Consider the following 20880-nt stretch of genomic DNA (forward strand, 5'->3'; position numbering starts at 1 on the left):
ACACCCAGGTTCCCCATGATTTCCTGAAATTAACAAAGCACCACCGCCCAACAGGCGGAGCACCTAGGCCCGCAAAGAAAAAGTCATCCAAGTAATGTGTAACTTCCTTGTGACCCGTTACTGTCCAAACAGGACACACTGCAAAAATGTGCATTCATCTCAATCGCCACAGAGACAACAACTGGGCGCATCGCCCCCACCTCTTTACCTTTTTCCAAAGACTGGGGCTGCTCCTGAGCTGTCCGCCTTGCCACTCGTTTGATTCCCGCCAAACTATCCGGTACCTGAAACAACTGATGAACAGCATTAGACACCCTCCCCTATTTGCTCCACCACTCCTCCTCCTTGTCCTCTTGCAACTCTCCCTCCTCTACACTGTCTTCGTCATGGTCCAAAAACACATCGCTGACACCTCCACCACACTCACCTGGCAGGGCTCTTTCTAAAACCCTAGCCTTTTTTTCACATGCCACTGCATAATCAGATTGAAGTGGCGGCCGCCTGGAGGTCGTCAGCAGCCCTCCGAGCCGTTTCATTGGGCCAGGCCGCTGGCTGTTGGGTGCCGTAGCGCGCAACACCCTTCTTGCCACACGGCCCCCTCAAGCCAACCTTAGAAGCCGACTTTTTGCGTCCTTCCATCTGTGTTGACGATATCCAGCAGGCCGCGCTGGGCCCTGCCTTCGCTTCATCCCAGGGTCCCCGGGCCACATCAAACCTGCTTGAGTCACAGTGGCTCACTTGCGTCTCACCCTGCCAAAGAAGGCCCGATGTGCCGGTGAGCCTTAACCCTAGATCGTAACCGCACTCCTGCCGCTGCGCCTCTGCCCATTCCTCATCCATGACATTCTCCCACCTGGCTGCTGAAAACTCCTCATTCTTGGTCCCCAATATGGCATCTGCCCCCCATGCACTTCTTAACTCAGGTGCCGCCCGCCTGACATCTGTTCGCCGCAGAGGGCGCACCTTCAATGTGATCCCGTCGTCCTCAACCACCTGCTCCTTTTCTTCCTCATCCTCACTCCATTCTAAGAATGCCCCCAACCCCCACACCATACCTGTGCTCCTCTCTGCCAGATAAGGGGACCGTCTCCTCCCCTCTAAATCCCCTCCCTCCTCCACCTCAGCCAAAGCCTGCTCCAGCCCCCAGGCCCTGCTCCTTCCCTCGTGCCCAACTGCTCTCACCTTCTCCGCCCACCACTCCTCCTTCCCGACCCACCCCTCCAGGGCTCTCCATTTTCATGCACCCTCTTCCCTCCCCTTCCAATGTGGTCCTCGACTCGCCGCCCTCATGTGCCCAGACCTGGCTCCCATGCTCGCTCCCCACCCTTCCCTGACACCAAACGGCAGCCTTCCGTCTGCCCTGTCAAAATGCTGCTCATTGCTGCCTCTCTCCCTGCCCGCAGAAGCACACGGTGTGCTTGCGGCCGGCCCGTAGTTGTCAAGGGCTGGGCTGACACACTTGCACTCCACACTTGGGAGGCCTAGCAAACGCCCCCCCACCCATGCCCCCTTGTCCCCAGCCTTACCTGTCTCCCAACGGTCCTTGCTCGACGCAGGGGCGAGCAGGCCGCAATGGCCACCGCCACTCTGCTCGACACTCTTCTTGCCGAGTGAGGGTGCCCGACCACGCCCTCAGACAGCAAATCGAGGCGCCAGGCCTCCTTAAGCAGCCAGAGCGCCGTTGCCATGCAACCATCCATCAAGCGCCACCAACTGGACCACGCCTCACTGCCTCGCACCTCCGCTGCCTGCAGGTACAGGTACGTGACCTCTGGACCTGCCCACACTAGTGCGCTGTCGAGTCTCCACTAGTTTTTCTTATGGCTCGCAGCCAACACGCTCCAAACGCCACACCAAAAACACTACACTGCACCTGCACAATCTACTCGTTCTCCCAAAAAAATGTCCACCTCAACCGGCCACCGTGTCACCTTCCCTAAAATGGTAGCCTTCCCCAAAATGGCCCCCTATATATTGTAGCACCCCGCCCAAAACGCACCCAAAACGGTGCCCGTGGGCCGTACCACCTTCCACTAACCTATGTGGGGGGAGACCTCATTTCTTTGGCAATCCCCCCTGGGGCCCCCATTTTGTTGAGGCACATAACAAAGGGTGCTCACTTCTCAGTCAGGCACTTCAAGCTGCTCGCTATCACTACAACAACATTATTTTATTCAACAAGGACACCAATGAGTTCTACAGAGAAGTGCCTCAACTTCTTGCCTATTAGTCACCACAGAAGGTAATGCAAACCTGCTTGATTCAGTGTTTGAAACAATGTCTTGTTGTCTACTTACTAGGCTGAAGCCCAGTTGTGATATAAAGGGCCTAGTGAAAATAAAAAAAATGGAGCCAGGTTAGGAAAGTGTTCTGTAATGTGAATCCCATTAAAATCTGAAGCACCTTTTTTTTTTTTAAACATGCTCATTATTTGAATGCCTGAAAAACACGTGGTAAGATCACATCCAGTCTTTTGCTTGTCAAAGTGAAGATATTGTTATTTTCGAGTGGTGCAAAAGATGTAACAACTAAGCTTGGATTTTTTTTAATACTTATATCTAATTTTATTTTTTTATTTTTAATATTTTGTTGACGCCATTTTTGCTGAGCGGGTTTCAGAATGCATTAACATGTATTAAATAATACATGCTCATTTTTATAGTAAAGCACATCTGTCTGTTAATTATCAAGTGAACGTTGTGCACAACTTATGGTCAAAGAGTAATGTTAGTAATATCGCCAAACTAACTTAGTCCAAGTATATTCTCGTACATCATGTATTCGTTGTTGGGTTTATGACATGCCAATACTTGTAAAACCGTATTTGGCTTTAAATTGTGAGAGTCCACAGTTCAGAGCAATGCCCACCTCCTCTTAAGAGGGTACACTCAGTAAATCATGGCTAATCAAAAGGCCTAGGTAATGTTAGTGAAGGAATCCTCCAGTTTATCCAAAATCCAGAAACCAATTATGGCCAACCTGGTATGTTACAAAGTACCTAATCTTTGTTTCATTCCAGTGAGTAGGCCTCTAAACAGTAATGCCCGCTCTGGAGCCCCATTGGAGCCATAGCAGTCTTGTATCAGCATATCACCAGTGAAAATCAGCAGTGTTAACATTTGTGAGAAAAGTTTAAACAAAGAAATGCTATGCAGAAAATGAACACAGAGAACATCACATTTCAAGGTAAATCATCAGAATTTACTGAGATTAAGGGCCTGTAAACCCTTATACCCTTACGACTGTTGAGGAGACTGAGCAAGCGCCAACTTTGTACTTTTCACTTAATACATACATCTGTTCGATCTTTACTGTGAAAAGCTGCTTTGCTGGCTGATTAACCAATGCTAGGACGATTACAGGATGTTTTATGAAGACCTGTACTGACACAACATCATTGTTTTTGTTTTAAACAATAAGCCTGAAAAAGTCTGAAATTGGACAAAACATGTTGGCTCTTTGTACAAATTATGTCTGTAGAAACAGTAGCAGGATGTGAAAGTTAGGAAATCGAGAATGAACAAGCAGCAGTGCAATAATATTAGCTCTGAATCCTGTACTTTGACAATTGGTTGTTTTTAGGGATTACTGAGCAACACAAATTGGGGTGCAATTTATGACTGATAATATGCCCTCAGGTTTTATTACACGTGTTCAGGGTGACAGGGTATGTCAAGTGTGGCACCTTGAGAAAGTGGAATATAGAAGTTTTAATACTAACTGCGTAGGGCTATTTGTTGGTGTGGAATTCAATATCACTGAAGCTTCTATCATCAGTGTTCACTTGTCTGTTTTCCTACTGTGATCATAAGGTTGTATAACCGTATAATTTTGCATATATTAATTTCCATGGAGTACTGTGAAAACTTCCATAAAATGATAATTATGAAAAGAAAAAAGGATCAAAAAAGAAATTACAGAAATAAAAAGTGTGGAAATATAAAAATGAAATAATGACAATAGTACAGAAAGGAGTCAAAATAAGGAGGTGTGCCCTTTGCTAGGTGTGGGAGAGTTGGAATAGACCCGGGTGTAGAATCAAGAGACGGGCAATAGAGATAAAGTGAGGCTTAGAGACAGCTGATCAAGATGGCTGACACTTTAAAGCGGGAACACAACTTTACAGAAATGAAAAGCATAGTGAAAGTACAATGAGATAGAATCAGAAGAAAAGGAGAAACATAAGTAGTAGTTATTCTGATTGAGGTACAGGAGGACAGAGGACAAAAGAAAACGGGATATATCCACAGCATGACGGATATATCCTATTGCTCCTTTGAGAACCAGAGCAGTACTAATTAAGTGATTGGAGAAAAGCCATCAAGCAAATATAGCATCTCCCAGTGTCAGTTTCAACATTTTAAACTGGCATTTAACAACATATAATAAATTCAGGGTTCGATTCACAGTTTGCAGGCAGCCCATTTTCAGTCCATACAGCTGATTTGTAGTCCCCTGCGATAAGAAGCCAACCAGTACTGCAGCAAGGCCAGATTGGAGAACCAAAAGCAGCCCTTGCAAAACTGTTCAAACGAGCTTTCTTCATCTCTTTGCACACTCTCTCCCTCTTTCCATGCATTCATTCTTTTGGAGTGTAGGACAGGTTATTTCTTGCCGATCATATACTTACACTCATAAATGGAAGAGACCATCATCAGGGCTGTGGAAATTACATTGCCATACTTTCCATAATTAGGTTCTGGAAAGCAGTTAAATCAAGCAGCAGGTTCACTAAAAATACATTTGATCTTTAATAGGAAAAATATGTAACTCCATATGTTACTTACTCACTGTAAGAAATTAGGTTACTGGTTGAGGGGGGTAAAACCCTACTCCAGCAGCAGCCACAATTCTTGTCAGGGTGAAACACAAGCAAATCCCACATTAACCTGTTCTCAACCCTCTGGTAGCTTGGCACAAAAGCAGTCAGGCTTAACTTAGAGGCAATGTGTAAAGTATTTATGCAGCATGTCAAACAATAATACAGTCAAAACAGGAGACAAGAAAAATCTCAAACCCATTTTGAAAAAATTAGTAAAATTTCATAAATTATTTGACACCAAAACAACAAAAATCCAATTTGAAGAACTGGAGATAAGCAGTTTTAAAGATTTAGGTAAGGATAGTACTTAGCAGAAAGTGCCAACTGTGGATATCTAGTTGCACCAGACCAGGACAAAGTCACAAGTTCAATCCAACCAGGCTGGAGCACAGCCAGAAACAAGGACTAAGTTAGGTTTGTTGAACAAAGTACCTTAAATTCTGGTTGAAGAGCATTGTGAGGTCCCATGTTGAGGATGCATCACTCAGCAGCAGTTCTGAGGAGCTGTTGGCTGCGATGCCCTGTATCAGGTTATGCATCGCGCAGTGGTGGTTATGAGGAACTGTGGAGATGTGAGGTTCTGTGTCACACAGCTGAGGTTCAGAGGAGCTGCAGGGCTGTGATGAGAGGTCCTGCTTCAAGGATGCATCGCACAGTGGCGGTTCTGAGGAACTGTGTAGTCCAGCATCTGAGATGCGCTGCACAGTAGTGGTTCCGCTGCAGAGCTGTGAGGCAATGCTTTGTGCTGCATCGGTTCCACTGGGACCATTGTGGCCTGACAGGGGACCATCAGGCCCACTTCCAAGGGTCGAGGACTGGGGTGACACCACTTGGTGGAGTAGAACTCACAGCAGGCACAGTCCAGGTGCAGGGATCAAAGTGGTTGGAGCCTTTTCTTTCCCGGAGTCTCTGATCAGGAGGCCAGCCAACTAGCCCATGGAGTTACTTTGGTGATCCTGGGTTCAGATGGAAGTCCAACCATTCTCACTCAGGCAGCAGAACAGCAGGGCATGCAAAGTAACCGTTATTCGTGCAGCAGAGCTTCACAGTAGTCCTTCTTTTGAGTCTTTCACAGGGTCAGATGTGTACTGAAGAGCTGGGTCTTAGGGTCTAATATTCATACCTAGTGCCAGCTTTGAAATGGGATAAACCTTTATAGTCCTTCCCCTACAGAGGCATCTGGAAAATGTTTGCTCCCTGCCCTGGTCCCAGCTTGTCTGGGGCACAAAAGACTAGTGTGATGCCTGTTGTGAATGTGCTGAAGCAGAGTCTTTGTAATGTGTAAGTATGGTAGTGTTGTGTGGTTATTTTAGCACTTTTCATTACCACAGTTATTTTAGCTGGGGGCCTACAGCTTGTGCCCTTTTATCCAGTTCTTTTCATGTATTCCTTTTTATTTCTTTTAGCATGGCTTCATTTTAGAGGTGATGTTTTAATAATTTTTATCAGTTGTCATTCCACACAGAATTTGTTATTAGTTCTTTTGCACAACATTTCATCTTGTGCTCCTCCCATGATAATTCAAGTATCGCCTGTCCAAGAGTACAATGTCTACCCTACACAGGAAATACACTGTATCATGTCAGGGAAATTCTCTGAACAAATTTTTTTATAAAACAACAAGCTGCCACAAACCAGGTTAGAGGGTAACATGCTAGTCAGCCATTGCACACTGTACCATGAAGTCACAGCTCTTCTGAACTTGGCCTTGTTGCTCCAGCCACTTGAGAGGACTGCCAGCAGACCAACTGGCAACCCTGTTGCTTTTTATTCAGATATTGAGATGGACTTCCTTTCAGAGACTAGGACGGACAGATTAGGGCTAAAAGTGCTAACGCCCTCATGTAGATTTTAAATAATGCAGGTAGGGATTTTAGATTCACTAGTGTGACAAAAAGCTGGGACTTTTTATCAGTCACATTTTCCTTGTCACAATGATAATTGTGTTTTGATTCATCTTTCTAATAATCACAATTCATGCCTTTTTATGTAGAACGCAGTTGCTTCAATAAATATATAGAACCAAATCTTGCTCCTGTTTGTCTTAGAATGTATGAGACTTATGCAAACTGAGAGAAAGGGTTAAGATCTGTTCTGCCATGACTTCCCTGTGAAGTCACAGGGTATCATGTGTCAGGCTGCCACAAATCACCTTTACTCCTAGTTTTTGGTGAGTAGCTGCTAGCTAGCGGAAAGGGTTAGGCTGACTTCTACCACATGGTGTGGGATAGGCTCAGTTCCTCACTCGTGGTAGTGCTGCCACCCGAAACCAGCAGTCTCATCCCCATGATGAGAGTTCTATGGCAGTAGGTAACAGCCCATCCCTCCTATCAAGTCAAAGATGGCCCTTCCTGCCAACACCTATTCCCCTTTTGTCTCACTGTCTGGGAGTACTACATAAATAACAACTCAGGCTACACCTTTTCATTGCCATGTGGCCCAGGATACAGGATGCCAACTTTTTGTAAGAGGCATTTTGAGAATTGTGACTTAAAATCCAAATTTACTGTTAGACCTGACAGCCTTAGGGTGGTCATCCCCCAACTTTTTGCCGGCCTCCCTCCACTTTTCTAACATTGTTTTTTTCTGGTTTAAGGACTCAGCGCACTTTACCACTGCTAATCAGTGCTAAAGTGCATATGTTCTCTCCCTTAAACATGGTAATATTGGTTAATTCCCAATTGTCATATTTGATTTACTTGTAAGTCCCTAGTAAAGTGCACTTCATGTGCCCAGGGCCTGTAAATCAAATGCTACGAGTGGGCCTGCAGCACTGATTTTGCCACCCACATAAGTAGCCCCTTAACCATGTCTCAGGCCAGCCATTGCAAGGCCTATGTGTGCAGTTTCCACCCGACTTAGCATTTAAAAGTACTTGCCAAGCCTTAAAAAACTCCCCTTTTTCTACATATAAGTCAGCCCTAAGGTAGGCCCTAGGTAACCCATAGGGCTGGGTGCTATGTAGGTATAAGGCAGGACATATACCAGTGTGTTTTATATGTCTTAGTAGTGGAAAACTCCTAAATTCGTTTTCCACTACTTTGAGGCCTGCTCCTTTCATAGGCTAACAGTGGGGCTACCCTCATTTACTGTTTGAGTGGTAGATTCTGATCAGAAAGGGGTAAATAGGTCATGTTTAGTATGGCCAGAATGATAATAGAAAACCCTGGTTATTGGTGAGGTTGGATTTTACATTACTACTTTAGAAATGCCACTTTTAGAAAGTGAGCATTTCTCTGCACTTAAAATCAATCTGTACCTTACAGCCTGTCTCCATCCACAACTGTGCTGGGCTGGTTGACGGCTCATTTGTGCATTTCACCCAAACAACCACAAACACATGATACTCAGTCACAGCTGCACTCATCTGCATAATGAATGGGTCTTCCTGGGCTGGAAGGGTGGAGGGGGCCTAAATCTTACATTTCAAAGGCCAGTGGCCTGCCCTCACACAATGGATTGCCAAACCCTCTACTGGACCCTGGCAGACAGACCTGTACTGAAAAGGGAACTTCTGCACTTCAAAACCTCTCTTTGAAGTCTCCCCCTCTTCAAAGGATTTTTTGGGTATGTAAACTGGGTCCCTGACCCCACTAAATCAGACATTTCTGGACCAGATACTGCAACCTGTCAAGAGGAACTGTCTGGCTGCCCAAAGGACTCACCTGGACTGCTTTGCCATGAAGGACTGCTGCCTTGCTGTTGCCCTGCTGCCTTGCTGGCTGCTGGCTTTGCTGAGAAGTGCTCTCCAAGGGCTTGGATTAAGCTTGCCTCCTCTTTCTGAAGTCTCCGGTCCAAAAAGACTTCCTCTCTTCAAGGAAACTCCTTGTGTGCGGAAAATCGGCGCGCAGCATGCCAGAAACAATGCACAGGCTGCCTTGCGACAAGAAAATTGCTGCATCGCCGAACAGGAACGACGCAGCCCGACTTCCCAAGTGGAGATTGATGCTGCGCCTGCGTTGCAACCGGGACTTCGAAGCTCAGCCATACTAGATTGACGCACAGCCGAGCCGGAACAATGCAATCAGACTTCCTGAGTGAATAATTGATGCAGCGCCTGCCTTGCGACAGAAACTCCGACGCATCGCTCACCGGATTGATGCAGTGCCTGTGACTTCTTCCCGCACGCCCAGGATTTTCACACATCGTCCCTAGGCGTCAAAAGAACCTCGCATCCCAGTGAGGATCTAAGACTGCATGCCGGAAACCGACGTACAGCCCTTACAGTGTGGGAAGAATCAATGCATTGTCTGTGCCACGTTGGGAAATCCGACACACACCTTCCTTTTTCCACGCATCTCTTCCTCTGAGGTCCCCGTGCATGTAATTTTGACGCAAACCAGATACTTTGTGCACACAAAGGACAGTTGTTGATTTTTAAAGACTTAAATCTCTTCTTAACATTGCAAAAGTGATATTTCAACTTGTGCTTATCAAATCTTTATCATTTTGACCTTAACTTAACCACCATTAGCAATCCAGACACCTATACAGTTGGGCACTCAGGGCTGGGGTATATGTCTCTCACCATGCAGAGGATTTTTAACTTACTTATACTTTAATTTTTGTGATGACCCTTTATAGTTGCCAGAACCCGTGTGCCTCGAATGGGCACATTCAACAAATTTTAAGACGTTTAGTGGTAATCCGACTTTATTGAGAAGCCCTGGACCTACATCAGTGGTTGAACCAACTAAAGTCCAGGTTAAAATGTAAGTACTTCCAACCATATTTTAAATAACGTCTAAAGGTTATGCGGGCATTGTGTAGCACGTTTGCAGCATCAATGCTGTACACGAAGAAGCAGAAACCACACATATAATTCAGTTATGAAAAGATTTTCACTACCAGTCATATCCACTAGATGGAACCATAGCCTCTAAAATAAAAAAGGAGCCTTAATTTGATCAAATGTTACCCCACCTGTTGTAGAACATTAGCCTGGGTATGTATTTTGGGAGGCTTGTCCCCAAGTAATGAGTACAAGGGTAAACGCATGTTCAGGGTAAGTGAATAATTCAGCAAAGAATTTGAAAATTTGCTTCTGTGTGGCAAAATTATAACACATGCAATGTATTTATTTTTCCACTTTTAAATATATAATGTTTTACTTTCTCTTGAGAAATATTCAGCAAAATATGTGGAAAACAGTCCTTTGTGAGGCACGCTTGCCATGGAAAATTGGCAAAAATGTTATCCAATGTATGCAATTTAAAGATGAGGTCGAGGTTTCGGAAAAAATATTAATATACATTTTACATACCACTTGATGCCACAGTCCTGCCATTTAACAGCTTTAAATAACACATATTTGAATTGCCCAATTTAATGTAACTCAATGTAGCGCCTTCTGTGAGGCTCAGTTGGCCTTGTCTGAGGTGGGTATCATATCAGCTACAAGCATTTCACTCACCGAGCTATCTCACTGGGAAATGTTGGCGAAAGTTAATACACAGTGGCAAATAAAGCCCACTCGGCCATAATTGCGTGCAAAACCTCATATTTAGCCACAACTTGATGTATTTTAAATCATATTGTATTAGTAAAAAAAAATAAAGCAAGGCTCCCTGTTTTCTGTTTTGCTGATTTGTACAGATAAACGCAGATAGAAAATCATTTATTTTCCTGCCTGCATGTATTTGTAAATAGAGATACAAACGGAACTGTTGTTTTTGAGTGATTTAAATGCTGTCAGTCATGACTGCCACTGCAACAGCTGTGAGGATTAAAAGGCAACGAGGGTAAAAAAGAAAAAAACTTTCAGAATAAGGCCTAAACAGCAGTAGAAATGCACAACATTGACACTAACGTGTGCCTGTTCTGATACACGTGTATTGATTTATCATCTGTGGGTGTTCAGATCGTTCAAATCTGTCAGGTTCAAGTAAGGGTATATGTACATTTATCGTTAAATAAGTGTGGAAGTAAACTGATTTCAGCTTCATGTTTTTTTCTCAAAACCCCAAAGAAACATGGATAAATACAGATAAGACCAGCAAAAACAAATACGGATAAATAAAGAGGTAAAAGTTAAAAAATACCCTAAAACTAGGAGACCTAGTTTAAACTAAATAACTCATATTAATGTATCAAGGAGGAATTACTATTTTCAAGTTATCGTGGGGGGGTGCTGTAGAAACCATCTCTTAAAGGTAGCCTTTACATACACATGGGGCAATGTAAAGGTTGTTATAGCAGTATGTCCACTGTGGACGGAGGCTTCGTAAAAAACATGTTAATGTATTCACTGCCGATGTGCAAACTGTTATGGCGCTGTATTTTGTACATACTGAGGTGATGTAAATGCCAGCATCAAACCAGTGTCTTTACATTTGTGAGGTGTTAAACCGTCTGAGGACTGGGCTTGTAATCAATATCCCGAGGATACTTACCGGCTTGGATCAGTACTAGTTATTGAAGCATCAACAACAGCTGGCCTGGCTACTGTCCTTAGAAGGTCTTTGTGTTCTGCGTCTGGGCACTGCTCTAACTGAAGTAAATTGCAAGTTGCATCAAGGTACTGTGGTACTGGGAGTGATCTCATCACCCAGTATTAATACGCAATGGCATGTATGAAGGAACCTGGTATTCCTAGTGAGAATCGTTTGTTGATTAATACAATACAATCTATGCAGCATATTTCGCTCAGGGACATACTTGGGTGATCTTTCTCTAGCCAGTACAAGTTGCATAAATCAAAGCCTAGTTTGTGAATAGGTGGGAGCTATATATATGTTTGCAAACTGTCAAAAAACACCCTGTGAGCTCGTTCACCTTATATTCATTCATCCACGTCATCGCTGCCAGAGACCCCTCGTTACACAGTGAGTATTCCCTGGCACGAGTTGCCCTGGCCACTGAGCTTCAGGTAGCATCCATTAAAGTTTGGCACCCAGAGCAGATCTCAGGTCCGTCTGAGAAGACAGCTTCACCAGTTGGCCTAGTGAGCAACATATTAGCAGCAGCTTGGAATACCTGAGCAACGCTAGATATTTCTGACAGCACCAATAAGATGTCATTTTGACACTCTGTTTACTGCTACGCAAACAGCGATGGGCAGCAGGTGCAGACACTTTACTTAAAATTGTTGGCCATTACACGATTTTCGGTGACTTATTTCCAAAACCTTAGAATGCATTACAAATATGCTGCTCAACCTTTAGCACATTTACTTTCCTGCTGCACATCCAGTGTCTTGTATTGATACACAATTTTATAAGCACGTGTTTTGTTGCGACAGAAGACCCTGTTGCAAATCCTAAAGCGCTAGTTTTTCTTATGAACTGCTTTATTAACCTTTTGCCTTTTAGGTAAAATGTTCAGCCAACTTACTGCACAATGCACCTTTTGACTAAATATTTTGCTACGTTGTCTTTGGTGGTTCACAGCTTTTTAGAAAATGTTGAACTCACTTTTTTTGGTCAGTTGGTGAAACATGGGGGACTCACATTACACTATTTTCTAGGGTTCTTTTGTATTCCCAGTACAGCGCCTATCTCACAGTCACTGTAGCCTGACATTCATTTCACTTTGCCTCAAGTCATCTCTGCCTAACTTCACTTATCTTCAAACTCGCATCTAACAAATATCACCTCACATTGCATTCATATCAACCCAACCACTTCTCACTGAAACTTACATTACCTAAAACACACCTTAATGTCACCTCAAACTTACCACTTGAATGTCAAACTCATTCCAGCCTCACCTCAGTCACTTCCTCCCACTCACCTCAACTCCCCTCTATACCTCACTTGCTAGTATGTAGGCCCCGGTTAATGTCTGGCTAGAGTTTGCCATAATATTTTACTACATTGCCTCAGTTCCAACATGTTTGTCAGAGGTTTCTTTATTCAATAATGCCATTATGAAGTATCTTGAAATTCATTAGGCGGTAAACTCATAACATGTCATAATTATTTCCAGTAGAGTTATTTTCAACGTTGTTGCATCAAGAGTAGAAAAGATTTGAAACCACATCCTCACCAGCATTAGGAATCTGTTTCTCTCACTAGACTTGTGGGTCTCATACCCATTGGTTCTGTTACTCTTCCTCATTCTGCTCCCTCCAGGCAGAGGTACAGCTACAGGACTGTAGTGGCATGGGAAGAGCAGTTCACCACTTCCAAACACTTTCCACATTGCCACACTCAATCCATAAGCTTCCAATCCGACACTGTAATAGTCTGAAACTGGTGATGAATGTCTCTCTTCAGGTCATTTCTCACTCAAGAGCAGCACTCTGGTAATCGTGCACAGCACCAAACACTTCCCACATACGCTCATATGGGCACAACAACCCCACACCCTACACAGTAGTGTGCCACCCATCCGCAAATGCACTTTGGTGCTTCCTCAGGGGTATGAAATGCAACTACAATATAAAACAATACAAGGAAATCCTGCACTGTTGATGCCTGGGCTGTAAAGGTTATGTATGTTTAACAGGGATGATAAGATAACCAATCATGTGAAACACTGGCTGATTTTCAGGAGTGGCTCAGGGTCTAACTTCATTTCATGAGGCAGGGTGTATTAAGTACTTGTGTTGTGGAAGAGAGAACAGGAAGTGGAGTGATGACTATGGAAATGTGGAATGAACTTAGCCTTGGTTACTGGTGCATCAGATCAGTGCTAGCCTTGGGGATGTGTGAACTTTGCGGTCTTACAGGGCCCGCAACTTATGGGGGCCCGAAAATGTCTCTGAAAACTTCACAGAAATTTACCATTTAAGTCAGATCACCGATCCATCATGTCCTTAAGGAAAACATTCAATTATCTGTCTGGTGCAGCAAAAAAGAAAGCCAAGAAGGCTACAGAGGCTGTAGCAGAGAGGCAAAGAGGAGCGATTGAAAGATACGTGAAAAAACCTCTAAATATAGAATATGATACATCGGACTCCTGCAGTGTGATGGAAACAACATCAAGAGGAAACTGGCACTTGCTCTATGGAAAGAGTTGTGCAGAATTTGCAGAACAGAAAGAAAGGAACGGTCCCTTTTTGTACAGAATTGGCAATATATATTATTCTATTACAGGTGCACTGGTAGAGTTAAATTTTACTTTGGAGAGGTACAATCAAGAGTGTTGCTTGGTCTACGCATACTCCGCTGCTGCCATTTGTGGAACATCTGTCCCCAAATTGGCTTTCCCGTGCTATATTTGGGCGCTGTGGACCTGTCCCTGGTCGTTCATAAAACAGCAAGGTCCGACCCCCCCCAACCCCTTTGTAATTTTGCCCATCGCTAGTGCAGAGAAGCCTAGCATCTCTTCGGACGAGCTTAGCTCTCTGATAGGGGTTGAAATGTGACCCAATATCTACAGCTGTTGGCATTGTAATTGAGAAAGCAAGTGTGAATCCCGGCCTCGGCTCAACAACTTGTGATGCTTGATAAATCTCTTGACCACACCGTTGTCTTTTTTATTTTTAAAGATGAGCAAATAAATGTTTAAAATGTAATATCTAGTGCCGGAGTAAAAAAAAGTGCGCTTGTCGTAAGAAGCGGATGCCACAGTGGATCGCAAAATACATCCCTAAGAACTCTGTGTGGCTTTGTTTCTTAAAATTGCAACATTATTTTGGCCCGAACACTGTTAGGATAGATACAGAAATAAAAATGAATACACCCACAATGCAAAATGGTTAGTTACCGGCCATCTAATACCACATCACTGTGATTCTCGGTAGCTCTGTGGTGGTATCAGGATGGGTGCGAGCGGATTGTCTTAAACAGTGCTGAACACTCGGATCGCCTACAAATTTACTCTACCTCGTAATGGAACAAAGGAATTATGCATAAATGTGCAGTCGTTTTCCCACCAAGCAGCATGTCCTCTGTTTTTGTGAGATGTGAATTTTACATCTGTTGCACTAGCATGAATAACAAAAGACAAAGGGGCCAAGGGCAGAAATCCTAGGGGGATGCCCACGTCACCCACAGTGGGACCTTAAAGGGATAACCCCTATGTGTTTCCCGACTGTGGCCGGGGAATAGTGTTTTACGGAGGCCACTTGGCTGAACAAAATAGCGATGGCCAGTGGAAGATACCAGCCCCGGACCCCAGGGAACAGATGAAGTCGTGTCCAGCACAGGTCGGGCATATGTAGGTGTGCTCACGCTCCTGCTCTCCCTCTTTTCCTTGGCAGCAGCAAATGAAAAGCACTTCCCACCCACCAAGGATGCACTCGAGAGCAAAGTACAAATAACTTGCTGCTATACAGCGTCACAAGCAGTGGTGTAACAATGAACCCTGCAGCCCCCAGGAACTTTGCAGGCCACCCATACCCATCTCAAGTTTCTTTATGCCAACTGTCACAAGTGAAGTTACTAGGAGATCCTATTGTAAGGAGCGGAAATTGCTCCAAAAAGATGGAGATGGGGCGCAAACCTCTATATCCTTGGGCCATAGGGGGTCATGAGAATTGTGCCACAGCTGCCCCTCTATCCTGCACGGGACAGTTGATATTCTGACTGCTGGGAGTTGGCCTAGGTTTGCTCCGCGTTGGCACGGGTGTATTCATGCAAGACTTGCATGGACTGAAGTCCTAATGTGAAACGGCTCGGAATTGGATGTATTGCATAAATAAATATTAATAAACCTGCAACAGGTTTCCCCAACAAATAGCGCATGGTCCGTTTTTGTGAGATGTAACTTGTGCGTCTGTCGCATTAGCAAGAATGACAAATGACAAGGGGGGTATATGTGGGAACACTAAGTTGGGGGGTAGGGCAGGCCATGCTGGTAGGCTGTTACTACCACGGTCAGAGGCTGCTGACGAAGAACTAATGCTTAACGCTTGCTGGCAGAGAGCAGAGATCTGTCGGCAGCTGCCCGCATTTAAGTACTGGCTGCCTGTGAGGACATATACCAGGACCAAGTAAATCAGCAGCACCGACCACAGGCCATGTGGTGTCGGTCTTCTTGACTTATGCCTGAGCCAAGTTCTCATAATGCTGACACCTGAACACTTCTGTTGCCGAACCCACACGCACACGAAAGAAATACGAGAAGGTCAACCAAACCTAAACACAGAATGAAATTCTAAATATTCCTGACTTGGGGCACACAAATGTAGGCTTGCCTGGCCCATGCAGCCCCACGTGGCTACAGTTTTTACCTTTAACCAGGTTTGATCTGAATGAAGGACAACACATAAATTGTACTTTTAGTTAAATGTCAATGCTGTAAATCTGCATTGGACTTCTGAATGGCTAAATGAAAAACGAATTCAATATTCAACCATATGTGGAGGAGGTGTAGCCTAACAGTTAGAGCTGCCGAATTTGAAAATAAAATGGGGAATCAGGTTCACATCCCAGGCTTCCCAGATTCAGACGAAATCATTTTACCTCGCTATGCCTAAAAAGAAATGTGTAAAGTCTGCCTCTAAAATAGAGCGCTCTTATATCCTTGGGCCATATTCACACTATATAAAATTGCAAAAAATAAATTAACATGTTCCTTCTCCATCACCATTGTTTAAGTGGCCAACCTCAATCACACTTAAAATATGGATTTGATTTGCTAATGTCAGAGTCAAATAAAACACTTATCATAAGCAATGGGCCAAATCTAAAGCTAATTGTGCTTGTTTAATGTTACACCTCTTAGCTATATATTCCCAAAGTAATTATCTCAAAACTCACTTCCATGAGCTCAATGTACAATGTATGACAAAAACACCGTAAATCATTCCTGATTTATAAAACTAGTTCACAACCAAACTAAACCACTGACTGGAACCATAGCACATGGAGTACCAAGGCAGACTTTTATTTATATTTGTGTTTGGTGTTTTGCATAGCGCATACATCATCACAAGGAATGTCAGCGATTACATGTTGAAAGGAGAGGTTAATTTTTTTTAAGAGAGATACATTAGTTAGCAATTAACCATGGAAAATTGGAAATCAAGTTAGACAATCAGAAGGTCGGTACTACAGTAAAAAAAAATATATATATATATATATATAAATATATATATATATATATATATATATATATATATATATATTACATTACGCCAGTCCGGAGCATTCCCACGTCATATGTATAAAATGGGAGGGCTGGCCACCTTACCTAAGGCGGCCCACCTGTCTGGCTGGGAAGATCCTATGTAATCTCTGTGGGTTGAAGTAAGCACAGTGCAGATATAAAACTGTATCAGCCTAAATCGTGCAGAACTGGCAGTTTCATGCACTTGCACCCAAGCTCGTTTCCATATTGTACATCCATCAGCTGATTCCCCCTACCCCAACAGTACATCGTTCCACCCGCGACAGAAAACCTCCAGGTCTAGGCACCTGTCTTGTTTCAGTGCTGCGTAAAGGCAAAAGATCAAGCTCTTGATCGATTCCGCATCAGCGTAAGCACCCGAGAAACCAAGGGCTGAGTCAGAAATCTGTCCAGATATCTCTATCTGTGCTGGATAATTTGTCGTACTGCAAAAACTGCCCAGGTCACAGCTGGAACAAATCTGTAGTCTCTGTATGAATGAGGAATGTTGCATTCTGGTATAGATCGCCTATTAATTGAAATCTTCCCATGGTCCACTGTGACACATCCATCATTTCCGCAATATTGTGAAATCGCTGCTGCCACCAAATCGGCAGTAGCTTGGCATATGGGGGCTTTTTAAAGAAGCCTTTTACCGTCATTTCCCCCGAATCTGGACATCCTCTTCACAACATGTGGTAGGTGCGCCAGGACATGCGTCCCACCCTTCAGTATTTAAGGTAAGTCCCCTACCTCCACCAGTCCCATCGGTAGGTGCATCTCCCTGTTATACTCAATCGCACACCACAGTACAGCATGCTACAGTTGCCCAGCAAAATAGTATTATTTCAAGTCCAGGAGGCCCAAGCTACCCTTGGTCATGTCCAGCTTTAGTATCTCTAGCCAAACTCCACTCCTGCATCCCACCAAACCAGTTGAACCAGGACACTTTCTAGGGTCTGAAATGTGGACCCTGGGATGTTGCAGAATGGATTTTTGAGGCTATATAAGAAGCGTGGGAGTAGAACCATGATGACTCAGCATGCACGGTCCTGATTTCAAGACACCAGAAGCTCGCAGGTTAGTCCCACCACTGGGAGGTCTGGAATTGATCATCCTTTCAGGCTCCCCAATGGAAAAAAAAATTGTCTCTGATACAAGTCATTATTTACATTTACATAAGGGGGCACAGCTAAGCCAGCCAAGTCCCTGAAATTTGGTCTGCCTGCCCTCACATTGCCATCCATCCTGCCCTGGGGCCCTGCTTGATGGCCAACGGGGGATGCCCACGTCTGCCTGTGGCCCATACCATCAACAGTGACTCTCATTGCTGCCCCGTTGCAGTTCCTGTGGGTGACACAGAAGACACCGCACGCACAGTGAGGCCTGCTCATGGCCAGACCGCAAGAGCTGGGCTGAGCTGTAGACATCAGGGCTTGCGGTTTTGTAGCACCCTACTCTTACACATCAAGATTTCCAAGGCCCTCCCCTATAGGCCCCCTCACTCCAGCCCCCCTGGGGAGTCACACCCCGGGGACTTGAACACCAGCACAGAACTCTCGAAGGCCCGAGAGTGATCTGAGGACTGCAGGTGGGCCATAGGGGTGGTGCCCCTGGGCAATAGCCCGTGCTGACCTCCGTTCACCACCAGGACCCTCCCACAGCACTGGGGCTCACCAAAATTCATCTTGGCAGAACACAGGAGGGGAGGAAGGACCACAAACTCCATAGAGACAACAGCTGTTGCTCTGAAAGGGCCTGCTGGGGACTACCTTACACTGGGCCTGCCTCCTGCTGACCCTCGCTGGCGACCAAACATCTCCAACCAGTAGACTCTGCCTGCATGGATCCTCCCCAGTCCTCACCCTCAGCATTCATTTCAGGATGCTTGCAAGGCAGGGATCCCCCCATCCGCTGATATTGGCTGTGCAAAGCCCCAGCAGCTCAAAGCTCTGCCTTCCGTACCTCTACGAACAGGTAACAGTCCCTCTATTTTCCCTGCTTGTGAGCCAAAGTCGGGGGGCAGGCAAAAGCATCATGATCAAGGCGTGCAACAGGGGCCTTGGACCACAAACAATATTTGGACCCTTGCACCAACCCCCACTGTGCAGGGTGTACATCCACTGAGACGCTAAAAGGATGCGCCTGAAGAACCACGCCAGGGGGGGGGGGGGTTAAGGGCCTCAACTCCACCCTAATGGGCCTCTGACCAAAAGGCTGGCTTCTCGGTCCCTGTGAGCTGCTATGTCACACCCTCCTGGGCCTCACACTGTGTTGGCCACCCTCTGGTCCACCACGCCACCTACCACTATCAAGAACCCTTCTCCTATATGTCACATGGCGGGGCTGCTCCTGGAGGACTCACAGGCGGCCACCCTCCTTGCTGGTCTGCCCCCGAGTGTGATACAGTACCCACAGTTAAGATCCCCCAGCAACCCAGTACTATTCAGGGATCTCTATATTCCCCTATGGCCAACGTGACACAGAGACTGAGTAATTCCCCCATCAGGTGCCATTCATGTAAACTGAGGCTCCTCAGAATACCACAAGTGGCTGTTCTCCCACTAGAGTGCCCCCCGCCACCCGCATGGAAACACTCAACTAGGTGCGAACAAAAAAGACACACCCACGCAAAAAGAACCACCCCGTCAGCTACAGCTTGCTGTCTGTCAGTGAGAACCATGCCTGGAACCCCACGCATCTAGCTTGGACCCAAGACTTTAAGACATATTCCTGTCCGTCTGTCTACATGCCTCTAAAACGAGCTTCCTTGACGTCACATGACATTGGCATACTCCAATCAGCCATGGTGACCATGGCAGCCCAAACCCAGATGCTGGAACCCCCACCAGTGCTATTCCTGATACCCTCCCTAGGAGGTCCCTCTCAACCGGTACCTGCAGCTGAAAAATTGGACCTTGTGCTGGCCGATATAGAGTACTCGCAAGTTTCGATGAAGGCATGCTTGAGCAATCTAGCCACTGATTTCAGTTTCATCAACAATGATTATTGCAAACCCACCAACAAGGTCACAGACGTATAAACAGCTAGCCACCATGCACCCTATTGTGATTGATAATCAACGGACTGTCCATGAACTGAAAGACTGAGTCCGCCAGCTAGAGGACAGGACTGACAACATCAAAGACAGGTCTGGTAGAAGCAATGTGCGTATATTGGGCCTACCAGAGGGACTGAAGGCCACAATCCCATCCAATACCTCGATACCTGGTTCAAATCCTTCACCCCAGCCTCGGAACTCACTCCGTTCTTCACACTGGAGAGAGAGCACATCAGATGCCCACTCACCACCCCCTCCCAGGGTCTCCTCCTAGACCTATGCTTGACAAACCAAACTAAGACATTCCAGAGACTGGGACGCCACCCTCAGAGCAGCACGCCGTGCGGGACTGCACAGAGTGAAGGATAAAGTGATCATGCATTTTCCCTGATTACACTATGGCAGGTGACCAACATAGGTTATCCTTCCTAGGGACTAAACACCGCCTGGCCAGCAGGGAGCCCAGTACTTACTCCCTTTTCCAGCTTGCTTGTGGTGGACCACAAGGGACCTTCACGATCCCTCCCTAAATCAAGGTAGAAGAAGCACAACTGGTCTCATACCCAGAGTATCCAACAGTCACCTACAATGACTCCCCCAAATCTTGAACAGATCACTGAAAACAGACGACAAGCCCTGTAAGCGGCAGCAGACATTGAACCTGCCAACATTACTGACGATGAAAAAGGCCCCTACCTCTTTACAACCGATGAAGATACCCTCCTCTCAGATTACTCTCAGTGGTGCTTGCAAAACTGCTCCAAGATGCCACTACAGTCCACAGATACTCTTATATGAAGATGTATAGTTGTGTATTGCAATGTTTTGCTATTATGCCTTGAAATCTCACACCCTCACCACTGATACATTGTTTTCCCCTTACATATTTTCCTTACACTGTGTGCAGGCTCCTCCTTTCATCATTGTAGCTGTTATAGCCACCATACTGTCCCTTCTCTCTCAACCCAATGTGAGGTCGTAGTAGGCTACTCCTACACGG

Source organism: Pleurodeles waltl, chromosome 4_1, assembly GCF_031143425.1.
Source record: "Pleurodeles waltl isolate 20211129_DDA chromosome 4_1, aPleWal1.hap1.20221129, whole genome shotgun sequence".
NCBI lineage: Eukaryota > Metazoa > Chordata > Amphibia > Caudata > Salamandridae > Pleurodeles > Pleurodeles waltl.